Source organism: Hyla sarda, unplaced genomic scaffold (genome assembly GCF_029499605.1).
Source record: "Hyla sarda isolate aHylSar1 unplaced genomic scaffold, aHylSar1.hap1 scaffold_111, whole genome shotgun sequence".
Classification (NCBI taxonomy): Eukaryota; Metazoa; Chordata; class Amphibia; order Anura; family Hylidae; genus Hyla; species Hyla sarda.
In genome coordinates, this window is record NW_026607730.1 from 403,161 (window position 1) to 430,689 (window position 27,529).

Below are 27,529 nucleotides of genomic sequence, written 5' to 3' on the forward strand. Positions count from 1 at the left end.
TCTACAATACCAACCTCAATAAAATATAATGTGGCTAGTTCAGCAGGACAGTGCAGAAACTATTTATGCAGACTACTGACCAATGGGTTACCAGAACACATAGTTTGAAGAAGAAATCGCGTACCTGAGTGGCTGGTATAATCACCTGTCTTCGCTGCGGCGCATAGCGCACGAGCCAACGAACGCCACGCCACTTCCGGAACTCGCCTCAGCTGGCTCCGTCACATCGCATGTCACGTGACGGACAGTGAGAGAGGCGATTCCAGAAGGACGCAGCGCCGCGGATCAGCGCATGCGCACAAAAACAGCACCAGCTAATTCATAAATTTCATGATGTCTGCAACAAACTTAAGCAATATATATACAGGAACTAATATTAGCAAACATTAAACATATATACAAGCCACACAATTCGTTTTGATGTATTAATGATATGTATGAAATGGACGGGGAATGTGACAGAGCTTGGTGCGTGTAGTGAAGCAGCATGAATATAATAGCTGCCCGTACAAGTGAATGGATGATAAAGTGACAGAACCGAAGCACAAAAGAGAATTGGAAGTACAATTGTTTTGTGTAAAAGTGCGTAGTGCATATAGCAGCATAAAAAGTGCAAAGTGCATGTAGCAGCTAAAAATGGCATAGCTGCCAATAAAAATGTGAAACAAATGAAAATATGACAAACTATATATAGAAATTTTATTTTTATAAAAAATTCATGGCATGTACAAAAATTCATGAAAAACGTGTAACACCACACTAGTTCAAAATTATGTGTAAAAAGAGAGAAGTGCAGAAATATGAAAAAATATATATGTGGTGTGAAATATGTGATTAATGTAAAATTAATAAGAAATAGGATCATATATAAGAAATTCATCTAGAACAAGATAAATATATAAGTGTATGAAGTGAGAGGAGAGGACGAAAGGGGACTGAGAGAGGGAAGGAAGGGGGAGGGAAAAAAGGGGGAAAGGGAGAAGGGAAGGAGGAACAGGGAGAGGGAGGAGGAAGGGGAGAGGGGACGGGAGTAGAGGGGGGGTGAAACAACTACATTCCATAATGACAAATACAATTGCAAAAATTGGTGGATCAAAAATTCTTAGTTTGTTCCATGTGCTGCCGCTGAAAGTTACAACGAACAACAGGCAAGTATTCTTTCACTGGAGCGGACATGAGATAAAGCTTACTGATGTGATGGAACCCTGGAAAACATAAAAAAGGAAAAACAAAAAAATTAGTAGTGAGACATAAAACCCAATTAAAAACAACACTGCAGAGAACTAATGATCACAGAAATGGAGCAAATGGTAAAATTCCATTCAAGCCGGATGTCTGCAAATTATTTAGTCTCCAAATCCATTCACTTTCGCGTTGTCCCAGTTTTTTGTGTATATTGCCACCATGTGGGCCCAAATCCACTATTTCGATCCCCTTAACCTTCCAAAGGGTGCCATTACACTGGTGGTGTGACAAAAAATGGCTCGCAATAGGTTTCAAATTATCAATGCATTCAAAGTCTCTTGCCTATCTAATGTCCAGTACGTGTTCACGAACACGAGTTTTTAAGGGTCGAAACGTCATACCAATGTAGATCTTATTACATGGACAAGACGTTTAGTTCGAGTGGCATTGGTGAAAGTATCACTTCTCAGTATTCGGGCACGCTACGCATCATCCACAAGGAGAACAACCCTTCTTAGGGCCAGAGGAACCAAAAATGTTTTTATCAACATTAGGAATGTACTCACTTTTAACAAGGATGTCACAAAGATTTCTGGATCTCCTGGCTGTCATTTTCAATTCGGACAATACGTAGTGTCGCAAAACCGGGTCTGTCCTGAGAATGGGTAGATTTTTCTGAATAATCTTCTTCATGGTAGTCCACTGGGAGTTGTAGTTGGTAATAAATCATACTGAATCATCCGGCACTTTGGTTTTCTCTCCATGTAGGAGGGTATGTTGTGGTGTCATCTTTGCACGTTGATACGCTTTTTTAAGGAAGCGATGACTACATCCACGTTCACGAAAACAGGATTGCATGATTTTAGCTTGTCTTTTTCAAAATCTTCTTCAGAAGAACAAATCCGTTGAATGCGTAGGTATTGTCCCACAGGAACTGCATTAATTACATGTTGTGGGCTGAAGATGCATGCAAATATGCATTACAGGCAGTTTCTTTCCGATGTACATTGGTTTTGATCATCCCAAGTTCTGTTCATCCCGGCTCAGACAGACATCTAAAAAGTTAATAGTATGCATATGAGAGGTGTAGGTGACTGATATTGTTATCATTGCAATTAATTGAAGACAGGAACTTGTCCAGTTGTTCAGAGTTTCCCTGCCAGATCATGAGGACATCATCGATGTACCGTGCCCAAAATAGGACATGGTCTATCTCCATGTCCCCACGATCTGACAGGAAAAGGTCCCTCTCCCACAGCCCCAGGAACAGGTTTGCGTAGGAGGGCGCACAAGGTGCCCTCATCGCAGTGCCCTGGAGCTGCAGGTAGAGGGACCCCTTGAATGTAAATAAATAGTGGGTTAGTGCAAATTCCAAGACTTCCAACAAAAATTCAGACATTTCAGGTTTTGTATTACTAGATTAAAGGAAAAAACGAGTGGCTCTAAGGCCATCAGAGTGGCGTTTATTGGTGTATAGCGACTCAATGTCGCATGTCACCAGTAAAGTCCCTTCTTCAAGATGGAGGCCCTCGATGCAGCTGAGTAGATCCTTAGTGTCTCGGATAAACGAGGGTAAACACTCAACAATAGGTTTCAATTTGTCACCAATGAATCTATAAGCGCTCTCAGTAAGATTGCCATTACCTGAAATGATGGGTCTTCCAGGAGGTTTGGATGCATTTTTGTAGTATAGTGCAGTATAGTGTTGGAATCCTTGGATGAGCAACTGTCATGGCTCGATGTAAGTCAGATGAAATTGTACCATTTTGTTCAGCCCATGTTAGAATGTCCTCAAAGGTGGCTCTGAAAGATGATAAGGGATTATACGTAAGTTTTTTGTAACAAGATACATCCCAGTTGTTTTTGTACATCTGCCTCATACATCGAAGTCGGCCAGATAACAATGTTTCCTCCTTTGTCTGCTTGTTTAAAGACTGCTTAAGTCTTTAAAATTTTTAAGTTTCGTTAAACTTTTTCTCTGCTCGCTTGTGAGGTTGTCCTTGTGGATGGTACTACTGAGCTGGCAAAATTCTTTGCTTACAACCTTCACAAAGGTATCAACAGCGGGACATACATTCAGAGGGGGAAACTTTTGAGATTTCTGATAAATACAAGCCGGTACCTGGTTGTCTCTGGGTTTCTTGTTCAGAGAGCAGATCTTCCAACGTCCTGATGGCCTGACGTTTGGTAGCCGAAGGGAACAGAGTAATGAAATCCTCTCTGTGGTACCACCTTTTGAAAATTAATGATTGGGCGAACAGATTAAGATCTTTTTATTGCTGTAAAGTGGTTGAAAGGAGCACAGGGAGAAAAGGTAATTCCTTTAGTTAGAACATCAATGCCACTTTGTGATAAAAGATGCTGGGACAAATTTATTACCTTAACTGAAGCATTGAAGGGTCCTTCCAAGGTGTTGGGAAGATCCATATTCCTATCTCGGTTCATTCTGGCGTTTATTGGAACCCTGATTGTGGAATCTTTTGCGTTTTTTTGTCTCGGATTGAAGAAATCGGAGCCGTGGGACCTCCCACCGTAATCACAAGTGGAAGAGATGGAGGAAACAGACATCAATCGCTGACGTACAGGACCTTGGCCACTTGTTGGCTGGTGTTGCCATTTATAAACCCTTTTTTGTTGGTAATCATTGACATCACGGGACAATTTCTTGCCTTTCTTATCTGATATTTCCTTTTCCCACAACGAAAATTTTTTATCCATTTTTTGTTTGAAAGTCTCAGGTTCATCTGTAGTTACCACATTATTAAGCTTTGTTTGTGTCTGTTCTATTTCCACTTCAATTTCTTCTAGGGTTCTCCTATGTAAACCTACAAAAATTTCTAAAAACTTGGAGGCTTGGGTACTTGTTTCTTCCCACCTTGTGATGAATGTATCGTCACTGATGGGGAAAAGAAGGAAATACTTGGATTTGCAATCCTCTGGGGATTACATTTCTCTAAATGTAGTTTTGCAAAAATGACATTCTACCTAACTCGCAGTCATCGATGAAGAAGTTTACGGAGTGTATGTTGAACTGAGCTTACGTTTCTGTGATCATTTTCCTCTATTTTGGACTTTATTTTTTTATGTTCACGCCGTTCACGGTACGGTATCATTAACATTTTATTTTATTAGTTGGGATATTTACGCACGTGGCGATACCAAATATGTATATAAACATTTTAAATTTTTTACACTTTTTGGGGGTGAAATAGGGAAAATGGGACAATTTACGTTTTTATTGGGGGAGGGGGTTTATCAAATTTCTTTACTTTACTTTTATTTTTACACTTTAATAGGGGACTATTTATAGCAATCATTCGATTGCTAATACTGTTCAGTGCTATGTATAGGACATAGCACTGATCAGCATTATCGGTTATCGTATGCTCAATCGCAGACTAGATCAGAAGACCCCGGGAGACGGCTGGAGCAAGGAGAGGGAACCTCCGGCCGCCATGCTGGATGATCAGATCGCCGCGACAGTGCTGCGGGCGATCCGATCATCCATTTAAAGTACCGCGATGCTGCAGATGCCGTGATCTGTATTAATCACAGCATCTGAGGGGTTAATGGCAGACATCCGAGCTCCGATGCTCACGGTTATGCATAGGACGTAAATGTACGTCCTGGTGCGTTAAGTACCAGCTCACTAGGACGTACATTTACGTTCTGCGTCGTTAAGGGGTTAAAGAACAGTTTTGCTTTAATATCTCCACCTGGCCGCAGCTTTTTGAATTGAGTCTAATTTTCCATGTGAAAAGCCAAACCCTTTTTTGTTGTTTTTTTATTACTTCCAAGTTTTCATTTTTTTTTAAGGTCCTTTAAATAGCAATGTGTGGCTGAATTATCTAACCCTTTGACAAGGAAAAATTGCTGTGTTGCGCATATGTTTCCTGATTTTAGATTGTGGTATCCTTTTAAAAAATGCTCTGTGGAAAATGCCTGTGCCTCCAAGCGCTTTCTTAGGTAATAAAAAAATAATCACACCAATATATATCAACAGGAATTGAACCCACAACAGGGTCTCCCATCCACATTACAACCAGGACTCTGCTGTTTTCCTTTGTACACCATATGCATTAATATCTCCATAGACCACAATGGGCCATTTGTTTCAATGGGCAAAAAAAAAAAAAAAAAAAAATAATGTTTATAGATCTAGCCCATTCATTCCTATACAAAACTAATAGACCCTGGAGGGTGACATCATACTCAACCTCCAATGGCATTCAGACCAGAAAAAAAATCAAAAGTTTTATGTGATAATGCAATTATGAAAATATGTATTTATGCAAAACCTGTCAAGAGGAAAAATTGTTGAGTTGCCCATAACAACTAATCTGATCACTTCTTTCAATTACTCAGCTACTTTTCCACTGGACAGGCTTTGATAAATCTTCACCAATAATTGCATTTAATATATATATATATATATATATATATATATATATATATATATATATATATATATATATATATATATATTATTTTTTTTATTTTTTTTTTTATTTATATAATATAATGCAAAAATATTTATATATTATATAATGTAGGGAACATGCCAGTGTAGAGGAAGAATGGTCCAGTTGCCCATGTTAACCAATAAGTATGCTTTATTTATTTTTTGCAGCTATTTTTAAAAATTAAAGAAGCAATCAGATTTGTTGCCATGGGAAACTGCATCACTCTCCTCTACACAATTTAGCCAATCCAGTGATGATGGAGAGGTCCAGCTGCCCATGACAACCAATCAGTATGTTTCATTTATATTATAATAAAGAGTTGTGTAGCTTATACGATTTTAAATGTATTTTGGTGCTCTCCTCAAGTGTACATGTACCAAGAAGGTGGTATCTGGGTTAGGGTTTTCCCATAGGAAAGTTGTGTAGCCTTTAAGATTTTAAATATCATTTGATGCTCTCCTTAAGTTAAAATTTACCGGGAAGGTAGTATTAGGGTTAGGTTTTTTCCCATGGGAGAGCTGGGTGGATTATATGATCTCGAATGTCATTTGGTGCTCTCCTTAAGTGTACATGTAACAGGAAGATTGTATCTGGGTTAGGGTTTTCCCATGGAAGAGTTGTGTGGCTTACTATTTTAAATGTATTTTGGTGCTCTCCTTAAGTGTACATGTACCAGGAAGGTTGGGTTAGGGTTTTCCCATGGGAGAGTTGTGTGGCTTATACGATTTTAAATGTATTTTGGTGCTCTCCTTAAGTTGAAATGTACCAGGAAGGTGGTATCTTGGTTAAAGGGGTAGTCCAGTGGTGAAAAACGTATCCCCTATCCTAAGGATAGGGGATAAGTTTGAGATCGCAGGGGGGCCGACCGCTGGGGCCCCCTGCGATCTCTCTGTACGGGGGCCAGGCTTTCCGGCCAGATAGCGGGTGTCGACCTCCGCACAAAGCGGCGGCCGACACGCCCCCTCAATACATCTCTATGGCAGAGCCGGAGATTGCCGAAGGCAACGCTTCGGCTCTGCCATAGTTGTATTGAGGGGGTGTGTTGGCCGCCGCTTCGTGCGGAGGTTGACACGCCCCCTTCCCGCGGGCTGTCGGGGCTCCGTACAGGAGATTGCAGGGGGCCCCAGCAGTCGGACCCCCCGCGATCTCAAACTATTCTTAGGATAGGGGATAAGTTGTTCACCACTGGGTTCACCACTGGACTACTCCTTTAAGGTTAGATTTAAGGTTAGTGTTAGTTTTTTTCCCCATGGAAGAGTTGTGTGGTTTATACGCTTCTCTGCCTTTTGGCTAAGATCAAATTTAGTATCTGTTCTTATCAGTTTCATGCTGGTGGGGATGGGTGCTGCATGGAGGAGCAGGTGTTCCGGAGCTGGTGCCAGATAACCAGCTCGACGACTGTCCTGATGTGACCTGTTTCCTCTGGGTCTCGCCATGAGGTTGGGGGTTGTAGAGCCGAGGTACTTCTGTGCCTCGGGGAGTTGTGACCCGGAGGTGCCAAACCTCACTGGGTGTTATAACTCACTGAGTGAACGCACTGCACCACACTCTTCACTTGACTTCGGTCAAGATGCCACTTGGTTAACGCCTAGGTTAAACCCAGGGGCATTTGCGGCCCCTTAGTAGCCCCTTAGTAGCTTCAGCGAAAAGGGGCATCAAACCTGAATCCTTGCAGGGGACTTTTGGCCCAGAGGTGATGGGTAGGTTTGTTGGGGGGGCTCTCTCCTGTTGGAGAAAAGCTTAGCGATAGACCGCATCCTTTGCGCACGTTTTGTAGTGTGACACGTTTGCACTTTTTCTTGCACTTTGGGTGATAGAGAGCACTTGCCTCGGCTCTTAAAAAAAATAAAAAAATAAAAATAAATAAAAAAAATGTTATACGCTTTTAAAGTTATTTAGGTGCCCTCCTTAAGTTGAAACATACCAGGAAAGTCTTATCTGAGTTATGGTTGGGTTTTCCCATGGAAGAATTTTGTGTCTTAAAAAATTTTAAATGTAGTTTGATGCTCTCTTTAAGTTGAAATTTACCAGGAAGGTAGGGTTTTAGGGTATCCTGACAGTATCAGGAGATGACACATTGACCTTATCCTGCACTTATATTCATATGTGCTCAGGCTCCATACGTGTACTAGTGACAGGAAAGATTGCCTACATACCTATACAAGATCTTACCCTAGCATAGCGGTCTGAGTTGTGCCATAACCGCGCAATGAGGGCACGCCTATAGAGGGCAAAAAGCAACCATGCTAGGATAAATACAATTCCTGAAATAACACATCCTACAACCAGCATCAATCTTCACATACCCGAAGTAGACTATACCTAGTGTGCTGAAAGAGTAGCCCTGACCAACTAGTGACTACAAGGTGGTAACCATACCTTTGAAACCGTGGTAGTAACGTCTATCTGTAAAGAATCAACCTGAGAATAACATTCCCTGTCAAATATACTAACTGAACTATACCTATTACCATCCCTACTTGCGACATTACTTTAAATGGACACGGAAAGGCTAACTTCATGGCAGGTCTGAAAAGCACCAATCCCCTGCTATTTAAGAGGCAAAAACTAAACTGACAGGTAAATGACAAGAAATACCTATCTACCTGATAGACCGTGTGGGTCATGTCGCCTGACAAGGTTCACAAAGGCACCTTACCTGATTGAGACTAACAACAGACATACCTACTAGCCAATGTAATGACCCAACTGGACTTGGAAGTGAGGACCCGTTGCAGATGACAGCTCCCTGCGTGAGCAATGTACCTGTAGACGTGACCAGTGTTTAGGTGAACCATCATGCCTGTAGACATGACAGGTCTTTGTAAACCACTTTTTTTTTAAATACGTAAGTGTGAAATGCCATAGTGAGATTGTATGCGATCTGAAACGTGTCAGATTACCTACACAACCATGTCAAAATCAATTGCTCTGAAATGAGACAGCAGCAACCACGATTCAATCCCCGATCCTAAAGAAATGAGTCATGTAACTGTGTATTAAATGCACAATATATCTGCAACTAAATGCTGGCCCTCCTTAAAAGAGAACGTGCAACTATGCCGGATAGTTGAATCTGTGTACTATAACTAAATGATAACGTCATTGAGAAATACAACAGACGAGGTTGTATCTGACCTGAAAACGTGTCAGGTCATAAACAAATATAACAAACGACAAAATTGCTCTGAAAACCAGTCAGTAGCAACTGGCATTACCCCTTTAACCTGAAGAGGAGTCAGGCAACAGGGTAACATGAGTATTCCTGACAAGAAACCTGTATGAAGCTGACGTGTTGTTCTAAAGGCGTGTCAGTAACAAAAATGACCAATTGTGTCCAATACCCTAACCAAATGATCTACCTCCACTGTGTGCACCGCATGAAACATGTAAACCGTATGTACGGCATAACCTGCTAACAGTATACCCAACTACAAGTCGCTACTCAATATGTTATTACTCTGAGACATGTCTGTAACAATAACCTATGTGGTGCATCCCCCCTGCAGACGTGGGAGGTTTAAGAATATGTGCTCGATATATCTGCTATGAATGTAAGCACAATATGAATACTGTAATCGTATATTGTAAATATATGTACAGCCAGAGGTGCAACTGCTATTCAACACTAGGAACGAATGCACATAATAACCTACCCGCATGCAACTATGGTAGTATGCAACAAATGCCGTGTACTGGTGCATGTATCATACACAAGCTGGGAGCGTAAGTACCGTGAAAATGTAAGGAACATTATGAATTTATGATCTAACACCATTATGAGTACAGCATACATGCCTAGAAAATAAAGTGTTAACAACACATATCTAAAAAGATAAGACAACGTGCAACGATGCCGGATAGTTTAATATGTCTACTATAAGTAACTGATAACGTGGTCGTGAATAGCCACGGAGGAGGCTGTATCTGTCCTGAAAACGTCTCCGGTCATGACTAGAGATGTCGCAAATTGTTCGCCCGCGAACAGTTCCCGGCAAACTTAGCATGTTCGCATCGCCGGGCGAACATATGTGAAGTTCGATCCGCCCCCTATACTTTAACATTGCGGTAAACTTTGACCCTGTGAGTCAGTCAGCAGACACATTATAGCCAATCAGCAGCAGTCCCTCCTTTCCAGACCCTCCTACCTCCTGCACGGACGCCATTTTACTGTCACGATTCGGCTAGCTGGATGTGGATCTTCTGTGTCAGCGAGGGATTGGCGTGGACCGTGTCGGTGGACCGGTTCTAAGTTGCTACTGGTTTTCACCAGAGCCCGCCGCAAAGCGGGATGGTCTTGCTGCGGCGGTAGCAACCAGGTCGTATCCACCGGCAACGGCTCAACCTCGCTGACTGCTGAGAAGGCGTGGGACAGAAGGACTAGACAGAGGCAAGGTCAGACGTAGCAGAAGGTCAGGGCAGGCGGCAAGGTTCGTAGTCAATGTGGATAGCAGAAGATCTGGAACACAGGCTTTGGACAACACTAAACGCTTTCACTGGCACAAGGCAACAAGATCCGGCAAGAGAGTGCAGGGGAAGTGAGGTAATATAGCCAGGGAGCAGGTGGAAGCTAATTAGGCTAATTGGGCCAGGCACCAATCATTGGTGCACTGGCCCTTTAAGTCTCAGAGAGCTGGCGCGCGCGCGCGCCCTTGAGAGCGGAGCCGCGAGCGCCAGCACATGACAGCCGGGGACTGGGACGGGTAAGTGACTTGGGATGCGATTCGCGAGCGGGCGCGTCCCGCTATGCGAATCGCATCTCCGCCGGCAATGTCAGTGCAGCGCTCCCGGTCAGCGGGTCTGACCGGGGCGTTGCAGAGAGAGAGACGCCGTGAGCGCTCCGGGGAGGAGCAGAGACCCGGAGCGCGTAACATTTACCTTCATTCGGCATGCTGCAGGCTTAGAAAGTGGAGGGACAGAGAAGCTGCTCCTGCTGTAATAGGGAAAGCGATAGCTAGGTTGCAGCTAGGTGGTGTATTCAGGGTCCACTCTACTCCTAAAGCACTAGTCTAACATCTGCTTTAAGGACAGCACCCAAAAAAGCCCTTTTTAGGGCTCAAATATCAGTCCATGTGTCTTGCAACAGCTGGAGGCACCCTGGTTGGGAGGGAACCACTGGTTAAAAGGTGTACTCCAGTGTGAAACTTAAGTTCCTTCAAGCAACTAACTACAGTATTAAAAGGACTATAAGTTCAGTCCGTGTGTCTTGCAACTGCTGGAGGCACCCTGGTTGGGGACCTCTGCTTAAAAGAGGAACTCTGCTGGCAACCTTTTTTTGCTCATTGTCACCCTAGTGCAAATCACATTTGGTGTGACAGTTGTGTAAATAAAAAAAAAATATACAATTTTGACTTTAATAGATTGAATAGCAGTTAGTTGTCTGCAAGCATGTGTGTCAGGCCTACAGCGTCTACGTCTGTCAAGGACATGTTTGAGCGTAAGATGCCAATGTCACAAGGTCACCCCCTAGCCCGGCGTCTGACAGCTGGCTTGTCTGAACTCATAGCCCGCCAGCTTTTAAAAAATTAATAAAGAAAAAAAAATATAGCAAAAATTTTCTTTTTTAGCTATTGGGACACTACAGTGGAAGCTACCCGGCCAAAATTTCTTTGCACAAGAGGCAATCCCCAACCGGTACTCGATTGTGCAACAGGAAGTAATGGCATGTCTGGCACACAGTGTTGGGGCAAGGGTCCATCTGACCACTGATTCCTGGTCTGCAAAGCATGGTCAGGGCAGGTATATCACCTACACTGCGCATTGGGTAAACCTGGTGATGCTGTGCAGGGTTGCTGCGGTGGATTTTGAATGAAGACGGGCCTCTTAAAGCTGATTGGTCCCTCGCTGCTGGATGGTATGGGGGCGACCAATCAGGAACGTGCCGTACATGGCTGTGTACAGTTACGCTGTCATAGGAAAAAGTCGGTGAGGGGATGTCATCCAAACATTGGCATGGGGATGGTAGGCTTAACTCTGATTGGCTGTTCGGGATGTTGAGTGAGCCAATCAGAGAGGGGACGTATGAGTTCAGGTTGCAAGTCTTTGCGACTGGTGATGGCAGGATGTCTTTCAAATCTTTCAGCCAATCGCTGCTGGGCAGGTCCGGGCGGTGACCGATCAGGTTAAAGACGTATAATTCCTCTTTGGGGGATTCCTAGAGGCATCGGCAGCAAATCTTTTTTGAAGAATTCGACCAATCATTGTTGGGCAGGTCCGGGTGGCGACCAATCAGGGATGAGACGTGTATTTCCTCTTTGGAGAATTCCAAGAGGCATCGGCGACAACTCTTTTTTGAAGAATCCGACCAATCACGTTCCGTCTGGGTAAGGTGGCGACCAAGGATGACTTGCATGACTTTTCCCGCCACCAACTAAGGTTCAAGCCGCAATGTTTTAGGGCACTTTCTGGCTGGGAAACAAACAGAAATTTTTCTGGCTGCTGCTACAGCAGCGGCTGCAACAATACCAAATTTTTCAGCCATGTGTACATGCCTAATTTTTCTGGTACTCTCTGCTGACATCTCTGTCCATCATGCCAGTGAGGCGCTTGATTTGCGACAGCCCAACAAGTTGGAATTCAACACTTCTAATGTTTGACCGCCTGCTCCAACAAGAAAAAGCCGTTAACGAATATTTGTATGACCGGGGTGCTAGGACATCATCTGCGGAGCTGGGAATTTTTTTGCCACGTTACTGGAGGCTCATGCGCAATGCCTGTAGGCTCATGCGTCCTTTTGAGGAGGTGACAAACCTGGTCAGTCGCACCGAAGGCACCATCAGCGACAGCATACCATTTGTTTTCCTCCTGGAGCGTGCCCTGCAAAGAGTGCTGGATCAGGTAGTAGATGAGTGTGAAGAGGAAGAGTTGTGGTCACCATCACCACCAGAAACAGCCTTATCAGCATCGCTTGCTGGACCTGTGGCAACGCTGGAAGAGGATTGTGAGGAAGAGGAGTCAGAGGAGGAATGTGACTTTGAAGAGGAGGAGGAAGACCAACCACAGCAGGCATCCCAGGGTGCTCATTGTCACCTCCCTGGTTCCCGTGGTGTTGTACGTGGCTGGGGGGAAGAAGATGATACCTTCCCTGACATCGCTGAGGACGAGGAACGGGACATGAGTAGCTCGGCATCCAACCTTGAGCAAATGGGGTCTTTCATGCTGTCGTGCCTGTTGAGGGACCCTTTTATTTTGAAAATAATTTCTTTGTGTTTTTCACCGTCCTGCATTATAGAGTCTTCTGGACTTTATGATAATTTAAACTTGAATTTTCAAGAGTACTAACCATTACACAAAGGAATGCTTGTTGCGTGATTTTTTAACTTAAATTTTCAAAAGTAAAATACAGAGAGGGAAGAACTATGTTTCTTTATTTGATGAAAAATTTTATTTAGAAAATAATTTCTTTGTGTGTTTCTCAGTCCTGCTTTATAGAGTCTTCTGGACTCTTGGATATGCGCTTGTTCTTATATTTCAGCCATGTGTACATGCCTAATTTTTCGGGCCTCTGGTGCTGCACTTTTTATGCTGCCGCAATTTTTCTGGGCGCTGCTACAGCTGCGGCTGCAACAATACCAAGTTTTTGAGCCATGTGTACATGCCTAATTTTTCTGGTACTCTGACATCTCTGTTCATTTTAGCAACCATGCATATTAGATGTATGGTAAGGGTAGCATGGTGGCTCAGAGGTTAGCACTGCTGACTGGGGCCTTGGGTTCAAATCCCACTATGTGCTGCCTAAAGGGGGGGGGGGGATCTAACTATGTGCTGCCTAAAGGGGGGGGGGATCTAACTATGTGCTGCCTAAAGGGGGCTCTATGTGCTGCCTAAAGGGGGGCTCTATGTGCTGCTTAAAGGGGGCTAAAGCACGTTATTCCAAAGAATTTAGGAATAATAGGTGATTTATGCCCTTTATGGATTAAACCCAGACTCTGCATCAACTATGTAATTTTCCATTGGGATTTTGCCAGCACGCCACAGTCCAGGTATTAGTCCCCCTGAAACAACTTTTAAATCACTATTGTGGCCAGAAAGAGTCCCTGTGGGTTTTAAAATTCGCCTGCCCATTGAAGTCAATGGTAGTTCGCCCGGTTTGCGACATCACTAGTCATGACAATAAACCACAATGTAATTGCTCTGAAAATTTGTCGGTAGCAACCGACATTAACCCCTTAAGCTGAAGGAGTCAGGCAAATAGGGCAACATCCTAACAAAGCTGTATAAGCTTTCCGTATAAACACTATTCACGAATATGCAGTATGAAAGCTATGAGCATGAGTACAGTAAAGCTACGGGAGCATATGTGTAGTGTAGACTCTAAGGATGGAAATGCAGAAAAACTATTACCCATGTGCAGTACAACAAAATAAGGCTATGAACGTAACCAGACTATGAGCGTAACGTGCAACTATGCCAGATAGTTGAATCTGTGTACTATAACGTAATCGAGAAATACAACAGACAAGGTTGTATCTGGCCTGAAAACATGTCAGGTCATAACAAATACACAAACAACAAAATTGCTCTGAAAAAGAGTCAGTAGCAACCGACATTACCCCTTAACCTGAAGAGGAGTCAGGCAACAGGTTAACATTGTGAGTATTCCTGAAATTGGTTGCTCTGAATGTGAGTCAGTAACAACCGCGATTCAACCCCTAATCCTGAAAGAACGAGTCAGATGACCGGGTATTGAACAGCCCATTAGTGCCGCTAAAATGATGACCACCCTTTGAACGAGCACCTGTGCCGGATACTTGAATATGTGTACTATAACTAACTGATAACGTAGTCGTGAAATACAACAGAAGAGGTTGTATCTGACCTGAGAACTTGTCAGGTCATGACAATAAACAACAATGCGATTGCTCTGAACGAGTCAGTAGCAACCGACATTGACCCCTTAACCTGAAGAGGAGTCAGGGGATATAGCAACATCCTGACAAACCTGAGTGAACTTTCCGTATAAAGACTATGCATGAATACATAGAATGAATGCTATGAACATACGTACAGTAAAAGCTACGGGAGCATGTGTGTAGTGTAGACGCTATGGATGAACATGCAGAATAAATACCATTACCCATGTGCAGCACAAGTTATGGATGTTAGTGCAGAGAACATAACAGAATGAATGCTACATGTACGCAGAATAAGTACTACAACGTGTCAGCATAATAATTACTACCATCGTATGTACAGAATGAATGCTCCGAATATCCGTGTAGTGTATTGCTACAATTATATGTGCAATATACATGACGTGAACATGTTTGTGGTATGAATACAAGGAGCGTATATGTGGTATAAATGCTATGAGAGTATATTGGTATGATACTAGGAGCAGTATAATGCTATGAGTATACTTGCGGTATCAATGCTAAGAGCATATGTGCCTGATGTAGGCCATGTGTATGTGCAGTATAAAAGCTACAAGTACATGTGCTACGAATTAATATGTGGTATGACGCTATGAGGTATGAGTACTATGAGCAGTATACTGCTGTAAACAGGCTATGAGCGCGTGGCCACAACTGCACGAAACAGCATGACACTATCTGTGAGAACAGTATGAAACCTGCTTGTATGAACGCAGTGAACAACAAAACCATGACCGTGTGACCACTATAACTGCCATGAGTGTATGAACCGTATAATTGCCATAGGCAGTATACTGCCGTAACCAGTATGAAATACCATTAACATATGAACCGAATGACACTTTGAGCGTATGAACCAGTGATAAGTACGAGGTGTTTGACTGCCATGAACGTAACATGGTATAGAAAGAACGTAAGACCATGAACATGCCAAGAATATATGAACAGCATAAAAGCCAAGTTTGTGGACCGTGTAAAACACCAGCGAGAGAGAATAACCATGAGGTGAACAGCATAAACGATTTTGCACAGTATAAATGCCGTGAATGTATCGTCAGTGAGTATATGTCCCATATAATGATATAAGCACATGAACTGTATACATACTATGCGTGTACGAGCAGTGTGACCATAAGCGTATGAAGTAACCATGAGAGTACGGACGATAAGAAACTCATGGAGTTATCAAACCGTGAAGATGCTCTACTCGTGTGCACCTTGTACCAGTAATGCGTGTATGCCCATTATAAACCAAGCGTATGAACCGTATGGATACCATGATCGTGCAAATAACCAGTATTACACTGTGTATACTATGATTTAATTAGATGTAGCCTATGTTATATCTCTACAGAGCATTGCACCCTACTGTTTACCGTATGCTATATTGAAACAAGACACTCTGCAGAGCATTGTACCACCACACACAGCATATGCTACCCTGCAATGAGATCCTCTGCAGAGTATTGCACCACGCCAAACACAGTACATGCCACCCTGTGTTGCAACGAGACCCTTCGCAGAGCACTGCAACACACTGCACATGCTACCTGTAACGACCCTCTGCAGAGCATTGCACTATACCCTGTATAGTATGTTATATTGAAACCATCCTATCTGCAGAGTGTTGCACTATACTGTATATAGTATATATTATATTGTAACGAGACCATCTGCAGAGCATAGCACCATAGCTGTATATCCTATTGTAACGAGACCATCTGCAGAGCATTGCACCATAACTGTAGATCATGTATACTATATTGTAACGAGACCATCTGCAGAGCATTGCACCATAACTGTAGATCATGTATACTATATTGTAAGGAGACCATCTGCAGAGCACTGCACTATACTGTTATACAGTACATGTTATATTGTAACAAGACCCTTTGCAGAGCATTACACTGTACTGTATACTGCAAGGGCACCGTATACCCCGCAGAGCACCGCAGCACGCAGCAAAAGTTATATTGAAACGACTCTTTGCAGACCATTGCACCACACTGTATACAGCAAAAGTTATATTGAAACAACCCTCCGCAGAGCATTGCACTATACCTTAGATTAATGATAGCAGACAAGCTGACAGGACCGCCTAATGAGCAGCCATGCAGAGAACTGGGCAGCTGCCACAAGCTGTCCCAAGGGCATGGACAATTTTAGCTGTGCGGGTGGTCCACATGCCGCCATGAGGCAGCTAGAGGGCTACGCGAGATGCTGAGGCCGCGCCACCCCCAGCACCAATTTAACTCACCTGCTTGCCGCTCCTGGCCCCCACTACCGCTGCGGGCAGAGCCAGCCAGAACCATACCTGCCCAATATTACCTTATAATCAGAGTGAGACACAGCATCCCCAGATAAGACAGCCAGCGGAGCTGCCAGGGATGCCGCGCCTGCACCCCCCAAGCCAGACTCATGAACAGCGAGGCCTCGGCACCGTGAGTAGCAGCTCTGAAGATTTTTGCGGGAGATTCAAACACCTGTGCCACAGGACACAGAGATTCCACAAATGACACGTGCTCCGCACCTGTAGGAGAGGGAGGAGTTATATACACATGCCCCCACCTGTTCCCAATAAGCCCCACCTGGAAGTGCAGGGAGAGATAATTACTTCTGCCCCTCACACAAATACAGCCCAGCAGGCTTTATACATATACCAATACTCCACGTGCTTGGGACAAGGCAAATGCTTATTGTTCGGCAGTAACAAAGGGAGAATCTGGACTGTTGGACACAAAGTGACCTAGAGGAAATCTACCAGTTAATAAGGAACATCTGGGGGACGTGTCAGGACTATGTATTGTCAGTGATATCAGCGATCCACTAGAACAGCCTGCCAGATGGTAAACCATACAATTGGATCCTGGAGAGCAGCATGGAGCAGGTAAGAGAACCTTCTGCTGCCATTTTAACTTATCGGATCCCCGCGATCGAACTGTGCATGGTCCGATGAGTGTATCTAAGCCCCGCAACTTATTAGATGCTGTCATGAGTATTAATCATGGTATCTAAAAGGTTAATGGCAGACATCATCATGATAGGTAATGCCTGTCATTAGAGGTGATAGCAGCCAGGACCAGTGGTCTATGAGCCGAGCACTGCTCATGAGCTGGCTTCAGAGTTGGCATGCTGCTCAGGATGTACATGTACGTCCTGGTGCGCTAAGTAACAGGCGGCCAGGGCGTACATTTCCATCCTGCGTCCTCTAAGGGTTAAACTTATTTGTTTTTCCCAGGGCTGCCATCAGGGGGGGGGGGGGGGGTACGCCCAGTACCCTAGTAAGAGGCCCGGAGCCCAGGGGGACAGTCGTGCCCTACACTGGAGCTGCTGATCGGGCCGGTGTCTGTCATATTAATTGGAGGGAGACGGTGAATTTACCTCTCCGCTGGTGGACGCTGTCCCTTTAAGGGAGAAGTGCCTGTCGGGAGGTAGGGAAGGAAACGTGCCTTGCGCAGGCACATCCATTGCACGTGACATCATCTTAGAGCCGGAGTGCAGCACAGAAAACAGAGCTGTGGGGAGAATATACTGGCCGGCCCCGAAACAGTAAGTAAGTCAGCCTTTGTGCTCCACTGCCCCTACAACCCAAAGTAGTAGCTCTCGCCCAACCCCATACTAGGAGAACAGTGGAGCACAGAAGCCGGGACCTGAAACTATTGGGGCATAGAGAGGGGGCTAAAACTGGAGGCACAGAGAGGGAGAGGCTACAAGTATGGGGTCACAGATAGGGGGGGCTACAAGTATGGGGTCACAGAGAGAAGGGCTACAACTATGGGGCACAAAGAGGGAGCTAAAACTGGGGGCACAGAGAGGGGGCTTCAACTATGGGGTCATAGAGAGGGGGCTAAAACTGGGGGCACAGAGATGGGGCTACAACTATGTGGGCACCGAGATGGGGGCTACAACAATGGGGTCAAATAGGACACTTACAACTATGGGGGCACAGATGGGGGTAACAACTATGGGGCACTGAAATGGGGCCTACAACTATGGGGGCACTGAAATGGGGCCTACAACAATGGGGGCACAGAGAGGGGGCTACAACTATGGGGGCACAGAGATAGGGGCTAAAACTATGGGATTATAGAGAGGACACCTACAACTATTGGGGGCTACAACTATGGGGGCACAGAGAGGGGGCTAAAACTGGGGGCACAGAGAGGGGGCTACAAGTATGGGGTCACAGAGAGGACACCTACAACTATGGGGGCACAGAGATGGGGGCTACAACAATGAGGTCACAGAGTGGGGGCTATAACTGGGGACACAGAGATGGGGGCTACAACTATGGGGGCACAGAGACGGGGCTAAAACTGGGGGCACAGAGGGGCAACAACTATGGGGTCACAGAGAGGGGGGCTACAACTATGGGGTCAAAAAGAGGACAAAGATGGGTGCTACAACTATGGGGGGCACAGAGAGGGGGCTAAAACTGGGGGCACAGAGAGGGGGGCTACACCTATGGGGTCAGAGAGAGGGGGCTACAACTATGGGGGCACAGAGAGGGGGCTAAAACTGGGGGCACAGAGAGGGGGCTACAAGTATGGGGTCACAGAGAGGACACCTACTACTATGGGGGCACAAAGAGGACACTTACAACTAGGGGGCACAGAGAGTGGAACCTACAATTATGGGGGAACAGTGAAAGGGGGGCCTCCAACTATGGGGGCACATAAGGGGGTGTGATAGCCTGGGGGAGTAGGGTATGGGGGATGTAGCTGTGCGGTGACTAAAGGGTGCTTGTTAACCCTTGCTATTCGTGACGCCAGGGTGAGGGGTCATCTGAAATGCTTGTCCTACCACCACCCTTCCCAAGAGTAATAGGGAGGTATATAATAATGGAATGTCCACAACCAGAGAGTTTGCTGAAACAGTTGTAACTTTTACTGAAGATTTTATGCAAGCTTCCTAACCGGAACAGTTTCTATACATGCAAGCTTTCTTTGGAGATTGACAAAGGTTGGGACTTTAGCTATTTAGAGTCTTTAGGATAATATGTGCTGTTCCACTGGATTTAGGGGATTTCGGGGCGGGGGGGGGGGGGGATAGTTTAGAACTCATGATTTAGTTCCACTGAGGCCAGCAGGTTTTCAGGCCTAGCGTGTCTTTGCAAGTTGCACAGATCCGTCCTGCTAGTCCGGCATCCACGAGAGCAGCAACCCAAGAGAGCGATAATTGGCTACAGCTCCCTTATATGGGCAGGGGCTGGACTAGTGCTGATTGTAATGGTGATTGACACAAGTATTAGACCAAAGGATTATGGGTAACATGTGACCCAAGGACCTCCAAAAGGTCCTCCAACATACCATAGAGGATATTAACAGTCACAATGTAAATATACATTGTTACTAAATATGTACATGTTTCAACATTGTAGAATTAGATTAGAGGAGAGGCGACTAGGGGCTGTCCCACCTGGGGAACCCTACCTGAGCGTAGTTACTCTGACTTTGGGGACCACCACACTAGGTACGGTATGCAATACGGTACCGGGACACCACAGGGGCTACAAGTATGGGGTCACAGAGAGGACACTTACAACTATGGGGGCACAGAGATGGGGTCTACAACTATGGGGGCACATAGATGGGGGCTACAACTATGGGGGCACAGAGAGTGGAGCCTACAATTATGGAGGAACAGTGAAAGGGGGGCCTACAACTATAGGGGCACAGAAGGGGGCCTACAACTATGGAGGCACAAAGTAGGCACTATTACTGTGTGAGGCAATAGAAACGAGGAGGTTTGTAAAGAGGGGGCATTGTGCTTGAGAAATGAGCCTCTAATGTTTGTCTGGCTGCTCTGACAGGTTCTGTGGAGACAGTTCATGGCCGGGAGATAATTTCATGATGCCCTGGGCCAGATAATTTGAAAAAACAAAAACAAAAGGAAAATGAACGACTCAAATCGGAGAAGATGCCCCCTTTTATTCACTTAGTGAAGGCGTTGAAGGGGTGGCATGCAGCTTGATTGTATGCATGCCTTCCTGTGCAGGTAATATCTGTGGACCAATGATTTATTATTTTTTGTGACATTGTTTCCACCTGTACCTGCACAGTACCTTTTCTGGTAAAAACCTCCTGAGGAACCCCGGCCACCATTATGTTACCGAGGGGAAACGCGTAGAGGTACTCCAAAGGTTTGCATTTTATCCTCCTTTATTAATATTTTTTCTATTATCCTATTTTTTGGTGAAGGATTGATTTATTATTGTTTAATCACAAATTGTATACATAGATGTGCTGTATAATGATGCATCGTTATATACATTAAATAGTGGCTTTGTATTGTCATGTATGTCTACAACGGTTTTAGTCAGCCTTAGGGAGTGGAGAGTCAACGGTTGAAGTGGGGGCGCCTCCCCCACTGTTAGGTAGGGTAAGATTGTGTAGCAATAGGAGTGCTAGTTAGATCATAATATCGATATTGTATACATCCGAGCACTTTTCTAACTTTATCTTACCCCACGACAGTCTCCTCCCAAAGGACTGAACAGTAAGCACAGTCTGACATGTATAGTTATCAGCTCTAGGTGAGCATCATTGTATATTTGCATATACAGCAGATCGCTGGATATTGAAAAGTTATAATATAATTTTAATAAGATATAATAAAAGGTAGATTTTAATAGGGTATTGGTTATATAGTAAGCTAGTTTCACACATACCCACAATATATGGTAATTATTTTAAAAAGGAAAATGAACGACTCAAATCGGAGAAGACGCCCCCTTTTATTCACTTAGTGAAGGCGTTAAAGGGGTATTCCGGCCCTAAGACATCTTATCCCCTATCCAAAGGATAAGGGATAAGATGCCTGATCGCTGGGGTCCCGCCGCTGGGTACCCCCGAGATCTCCCTGCTGCATCCCGCTATCATCAGCCCCTGGAGCAAACCTCGCTCCGGGTCTGATGAATCCTGATCACGGGGCCGAAGTATCGTGACTTCATGGCTCCGCCTCAGTGTGACATCACACTCCGCCCCGTCAATGCAAACCTATGGGAAGGGGGCGTGACGGCCTTTGGATAGGGGATAAGGTGTCTTAGGGCCGGAGTACCCCTTTAACTGTAAGTCACTTTATGTAATTGTAATCACCTTCACTGTCTGCAGGGCACTTGCGTACAGCTGAAATCTACCTCTTTTGCTAATATGTGGGAATATTTGCAAATTTTTAGGACACTTGTACAGTAACCAGAATAGATGGTATATTAGATTATAGAAGAGTGAAGTGCAGTAAAACACTGTGCACCACGTTATTTTACTGGACTGCCCTCTTCTATAATCTAATTAGAAAAAAATATTGGGGGCAGACTCGGGGGCCCAGGCCTTAAAGGAGTAGTCCGGCGAGCACTTTTCTCATTTTATCCGGTCCGGGCTGCAAAAAACAGGAAAAAAACTTTCTCTTACCTGCCAATGAGCCCCCGGGGCTCCGGTACACTCCAGTAAAGGTGCAGCGATGTCCCGCCTCGGCTGGTGATAGGCTGAGGCTCCGTTTGACGTGCTGGGCTAACAGGAAGTAAGAAGCAAACAGCCCGGCGACCAAACACCTGTACCGAAGCTCCGGGGGCTCATTGGCAGGTAAGAGAAAGTTTGTATTCTTTTATTTTGCATCCCGGATGGGATAAAATGAGAAAAGTGTGCACTGGACTACTCCTTTAACCCCTTAAGGACACATGACGTTCTCATACGTCTCCATTTCCGAGTCCTTAAGGACACATGACGTATGAGAACGTCATGTGTTTTACCGGCCCCCCGCAACCATCTGGAGCGGAGCCGGTGCCCGATGCCTGCTGAAATCGTTCAGCAGGCATCGGGGCATATCGCCCAGGGGGGTCATTATGACCCCCCCATGTCGGCGATGGCCGCAGATCGCTGGACAATTCAGTCCAGCGATCTGCGGCGGATTCCGGGTCAATCGGGTCTCCAGTGACCAGGTGACCCGGAATTATTGGCTGATCGGGGCCGTCAGAGACGGCCCCGAACAGCCAGAGCCAGCAGGGGTGAGGTAGCACTGGTGCCACCTCACGATCGCCCTGATTGGTTGGCCGGATTACCGGCCGACCAATCAGGGCGCCTGCTGCGGGTGTCACTCCCGCAACCCGCTCCGCCCCTCTTCCGGAGGACGTGAGCGGGTGCGGGACGTGCACCCCGGGTGCTGGGGACCCCGATCCCCGGCGCCCCTGTTGGGATCGGGGCCCCAGGAGCAGCGGCGGCGGCGGAGACGACGAGGGACTGACCTGGTGCAGCGAGGATCATTGGAGGTGAGTGACAGCCTCCTGCTGTTGCTTAGCAACAGCTCCCAGCATGCAAAAAGGGCATGCTGGGAGCTGTAGTTATGCAACAGCAGGAGGCAGACCACCACAACTCCCAGCATTCCCTTATGGGCATGCTGGGACTTGTAGTTTTGCAACAGCTGGAGGCACATTCTTTCTATGGAAAAGTGTACCTTCAGCTGTTGTGTAACTACAACTCCCAGCTTGCACAATCAGCTAAAGTGCATGCTGGGAGTTGTAGTGGTGCATCTGGTGGTTGCATAACTACAACTCCCAGCATGCCCGTTGGCTGTCGGTGACTGCTGAGAGTTGTAGTTTTGCAACAGCTGAAAGCACACTGAGTTAAGTAGCAAACCAGTGTGTCTCCAGCTGTTGCATAACTACAATCCCCAGCATCCCCAGCCAAAGTAGTATGCCTCCAGCTGTTGCATAACTACAACACCCAGCATGCCCTTCCGCTGTCCGTACATGCTGGGGGTTGTAGCTTTTGCAATAGCTGAAGGCACACTGGTTGCAAAACACTGAGTTTGTTTCACAACCAGTGTGCCTCCAGCTGTTGCAAAACTACAACTCCCAGCATGCACTGATAGACCGTACATGCTGGGAGTTGTAGTTTTGCAACAGCTGGACGTCCCCCCCTCCCCCCAATGTGAACGTACAGGGTACACTCACATGGGCGGAGGATTACAGTAAGTATCCGGCTGCAAGTTTGAGGTGCGGCAAAATTTCTGCCGCAGCTCAAACTGCCAGCGAGAAACTACTGTGAACCCCCCGCCCGTGTGACTGTACCCTAAAAACACTACACTAACACACAATAAAATAAAAAGTAAAAAACACTACATATACACATACCCCTACACAGCCCCCCTCCCCTCCCCAATAAAAATGAAAAACGTCTGGTACGCCACTGTTTCCAAAACGGAGCCTCCAGCTGTTGCAAAACAACTACTCCCAGTATTGCCAGATAGCCGTTGACTGTCCAGGCATGCTGGGAGTTTTACAACAGCTGGAGGCACCCTGTTTGGGAATCACTGGCGTAGAATACCCCTATGTCCACCCCTATGCAAGTCCCTAATTTAGGCCTCAAATGCGCATGGCGCTCTCACTTTGGAGCCCTGTCGTATTTCAAGGCAACAGTTTAGGGCCACATATGGGGTATGGCCGTACTCGGGAGAAATTGCCTAACAAATTTTGGGGGGTATTTTCTGCTATTACCCTTTTAAAAAATGTAAAATTTTTGGGAAAACAAGCATTTTAGGTAAAAAAAATATATATTTTTTTACATATGCAAAAGTCGTGAAACACCTGTAGGGTATTAAGGTTCAAATTACCCCTTGTTACGTTCCCCGAGGGGTCTAGTTTCCAAAATGGTATGCCATGTGTTTTTTTTTTTTTGCTGTCCTGGCACCATAGGGGCTTCCTAAATGCGGCATGCCCCCAGAGCAAAATTCGCTTTCAAAAAGCCAAATGGGACTCCTCCTCTTCTGAGACCTGTAGTGCGCCAGCAGAGCACTTTTCACCCCCATATGGGGTGTTTTCTGAATCGGGAGAAATTGGGCTTCAAATTTTGGGGGTTATTTTCTGCTATTACCCTTTTTAAAATTGTAAAAATTTTAGGAAACCAAGCATTTTAGGTAAAAAAAATATATATTTTTTTACATATGCAAAAGTCGTGAAACACCTGTAGGGTATTAAGGTTCACATTACCCCTTGTTATGTTCCCCGAGGGGTCTAGTTTCCAAAATGGTATGCCATGTGTTTTTTTTTTGCTGTTCTGGCACCATAGGGGCTTCCTAAATGCGGCATGCCCCCAGAGCAAAATTTGCTTTCAAAAAGCCAAATGTGACTCCTTCTCTTCTGAGACCTGTAGTGCACCAGCAGAGCACTTTTCACCCCCATGCGAGGTGTTTTCTGTATCGGGAGAAATTGGGCTTCAAATTTTGGGGGGTATTTTCTGCTATTACCCTTTTTAAAAATTAGGGGCTTCCTAAATGCGGCATGCCCCCCAAAAACCATTTGTCGCTCCTTCCCTTCTGAGCCCTCTACTGCGCCCGCCGAACAATTAACATAGACATATGAGGTATGTGCTTACTCGAGAGAAATTGGGTTTCAAATACAAGTAAAAATTTTCTCCTTTTTACCCCTTGCAAAAATTCAAAAATTGGGTCTACAAGAACATGCAAGTGTAAAAAATGAAGATTTTGGATTTTCTCCTTCACTTTGCTGCTATTCCTGTGAAACACCTAAAGGGTTAATACACTTACTGAATGTTTTTTTTAATACTTTAGGGGGTGTAGTTTTTATAATGGGGTCTTTTATGGGGTATTTCTAATATGAAGACCCTTCAAATCCACTTCAAAACTGAACTGGTCCCTGAAAAATAGTGAGTTTGAAAATTTTGTGAAAAATTTCAAAATTGCTGCTGAACTTTGAAGCCCTATGGTGTCTTCCAAAAGTAAAAACTCATAAATTTTATGATGCAAACATAAAGTAGACATATTGTATATGTGAACCCCAAAAAAATATATTTTGAATATCCATTTTCCTTACAAGCAGAGAGCTTCAAAGTTAGAAAAATGCAAAATTTTCATTTTTTTCATCAAATTTTGGGATTTTTCACCAAGAAAGGATGCAAGTTACCATACAATTTTACCACTAAGTTAAAGTAGAATATGTCACGAAAAAACAATCTCGGAATCAGAATGATAACTAAAAGCATTCCAGAGTTATTAATGTTTAAAGTGACAGTGGTCAGAATTGCAAAAAACGCTCCGGTCCTTAAGGTATAAAATGGCCTGATCCTTAAGGGGTTAAGCTGTGTAAGGGGCCCCAAAATTTCTGATGGCAGCCCTGGTTTTTCCTTATGGTATTTGTGCAGTGTTTACTCAAAAAGGTACAATTTGTCATGCTTTATCATTAAATATTTAATATAATAATTATGCAAACAATAAACAAGGACGGACATTCTTTAGATCCTCAGAATTCAGGTCTCACAGACACAGTCAGTGCTATGGTGTTACAAAGCTGAGTAACACCTGAGATGTTTTTGGTGTCTTCAGCTGACTGTGCACTTGGATGGGAAGACCCTTTTGAGCCAGGTGTCTGGATACATGGGGGCGTTTGGGTCGACATGGTAGTTTTCTGACCACTTCGGACTCACAAAGCTAAAGTCTGTAAAAAGGCATTGGTCATCAGCCTTTATATTGAAGATGCGGAAGTAAGAACAGGGAGCAGGGATGGTGTTTCTGATCTTCGTATCCATAGCTTTAGTCACCATTACCTTAGGGGGCGTCACTTGTCCGGCTTTTATGTCTTTCCAGTTGATGTTGGAAAAGAAGAGATGTTCTTGTATCCTCCCGGTCACTCCCAGACGTTCACTCGGGTCTATACAGAGCAGACGTTTGATGACATCAGCTGTTTCAGGGCCCGGAGACTTTGGGAATGATTTTAACTTTGTGTTCCTAAGAAATGGGAGTCTTTTGGTGACCATATTGTAGAGGATAACGCCAAACGAGAACCAGCCCACCCCTGGCAGGGCCGGTTTTAGACTAAGTGTGGCCCTGGGCAAAAATGAAAAATGGGGCCCCCAGATTGCGTGACCAAAGATCACTATGTTGCGCCCCCTTAATTGTGCTGCATCTCGGGTAATGCGAGTAAATGAGACTGCGCTGCAAACCCCAAATGGCTGTGACTGCAACATGAGAAACGTAATAATTCCATCCAGGATGAATTTGTGGCTGTGGTAATTTGGTAATTTGGTAATGTGACCCCATTTAGTGCAGATCAGCTCCCCCTTTGTAAGAGCGAAGTGCACGGACAGCTGTAGAGCCCCAGCAACTTGCAAAGAAACACGTAGAGAAATCCAGCACAAAACGGAATCATAAAATGTATGGTCACAGGAAAACTCGGGGTCACAGAAAGCCATACATTCTATGATGCTGTTTTAAGGGTTTAATAAACCACCTAAAGCGCAAGAACTGATTTGTGCAGATTTCTCTGTGTGTGACCACATTTACTTACATTAGCTGAGATTCAGCACCATTCAAGGAGAACAACATGGCGATATTTGACTGTGCGACCCATTTTTGCCATGTAGCCCTAACCTTATATTGTCACCTTGTTCTTTATACAGTAATACTCACCGCAAACAGATAAACAGTGATCTCAATGCTACCTATTAGTAATAGCGCCTACATATACTATAAGGCTAAGTTCACAGACAGAATGTCCACATGAATCTCCGTGCAGATATTCCGCAAACTGCAGGACACCGACATAATATGCCGCCACTATTATTGCACAGGAATGCGCCGTCTCATAGACAGCCATGCATTCTGTGCGGACACAGAAAATTGAATTTCCGTGCCCGAAACATCTGTGGATCCGCCGGTGACCCGACCCATTTTGTGCCTCCAGCTGTTGCCACCACCTTCCCCCACCTCAACCGCCTCTGGCCTGCTGAAAATGTTCAGAACGCTGGGGCAGTGGACTACCCCTTTAAGTACGCAGCATAGTTCCCCCCCATATTAAGCTGGCAGCACAGTTCCCCCCCCCCCACATTAGTTTGGCAGTATAGTTCCCCCCACATTATGTTTGGCAGTATATTTCCCCCACATTTAGTGTTGCTTGTGAATATTCGCAATGCGAATTTGCTAATTTTATTTGCGAATATGGTATATTCGCAAATTTGCGAATATTCGCTAATATAGCACTATATATACATACCGTATTTA

General features: G+C 44.9%; 1 protein-coding gene and 1 pseudogene across 1 annotated transcript in view; both read left to right on the forward strand.

The window, feature by feature from the left end:
- LOC130301100 (uncharacterized) overlaps positions 1-27,529 on the forward strand; it is a 100,438-nt gene that overhangs the window by 13,266 nt on the left and 59,643 nt on the right. The gene's annotated exons all lie outside the window — the stretch shown is intronic.
- On the forward strand, positions 6,919-7,066 carry LOC130301109 (U2 spliceosomal RNA; annotated as a pseudogene).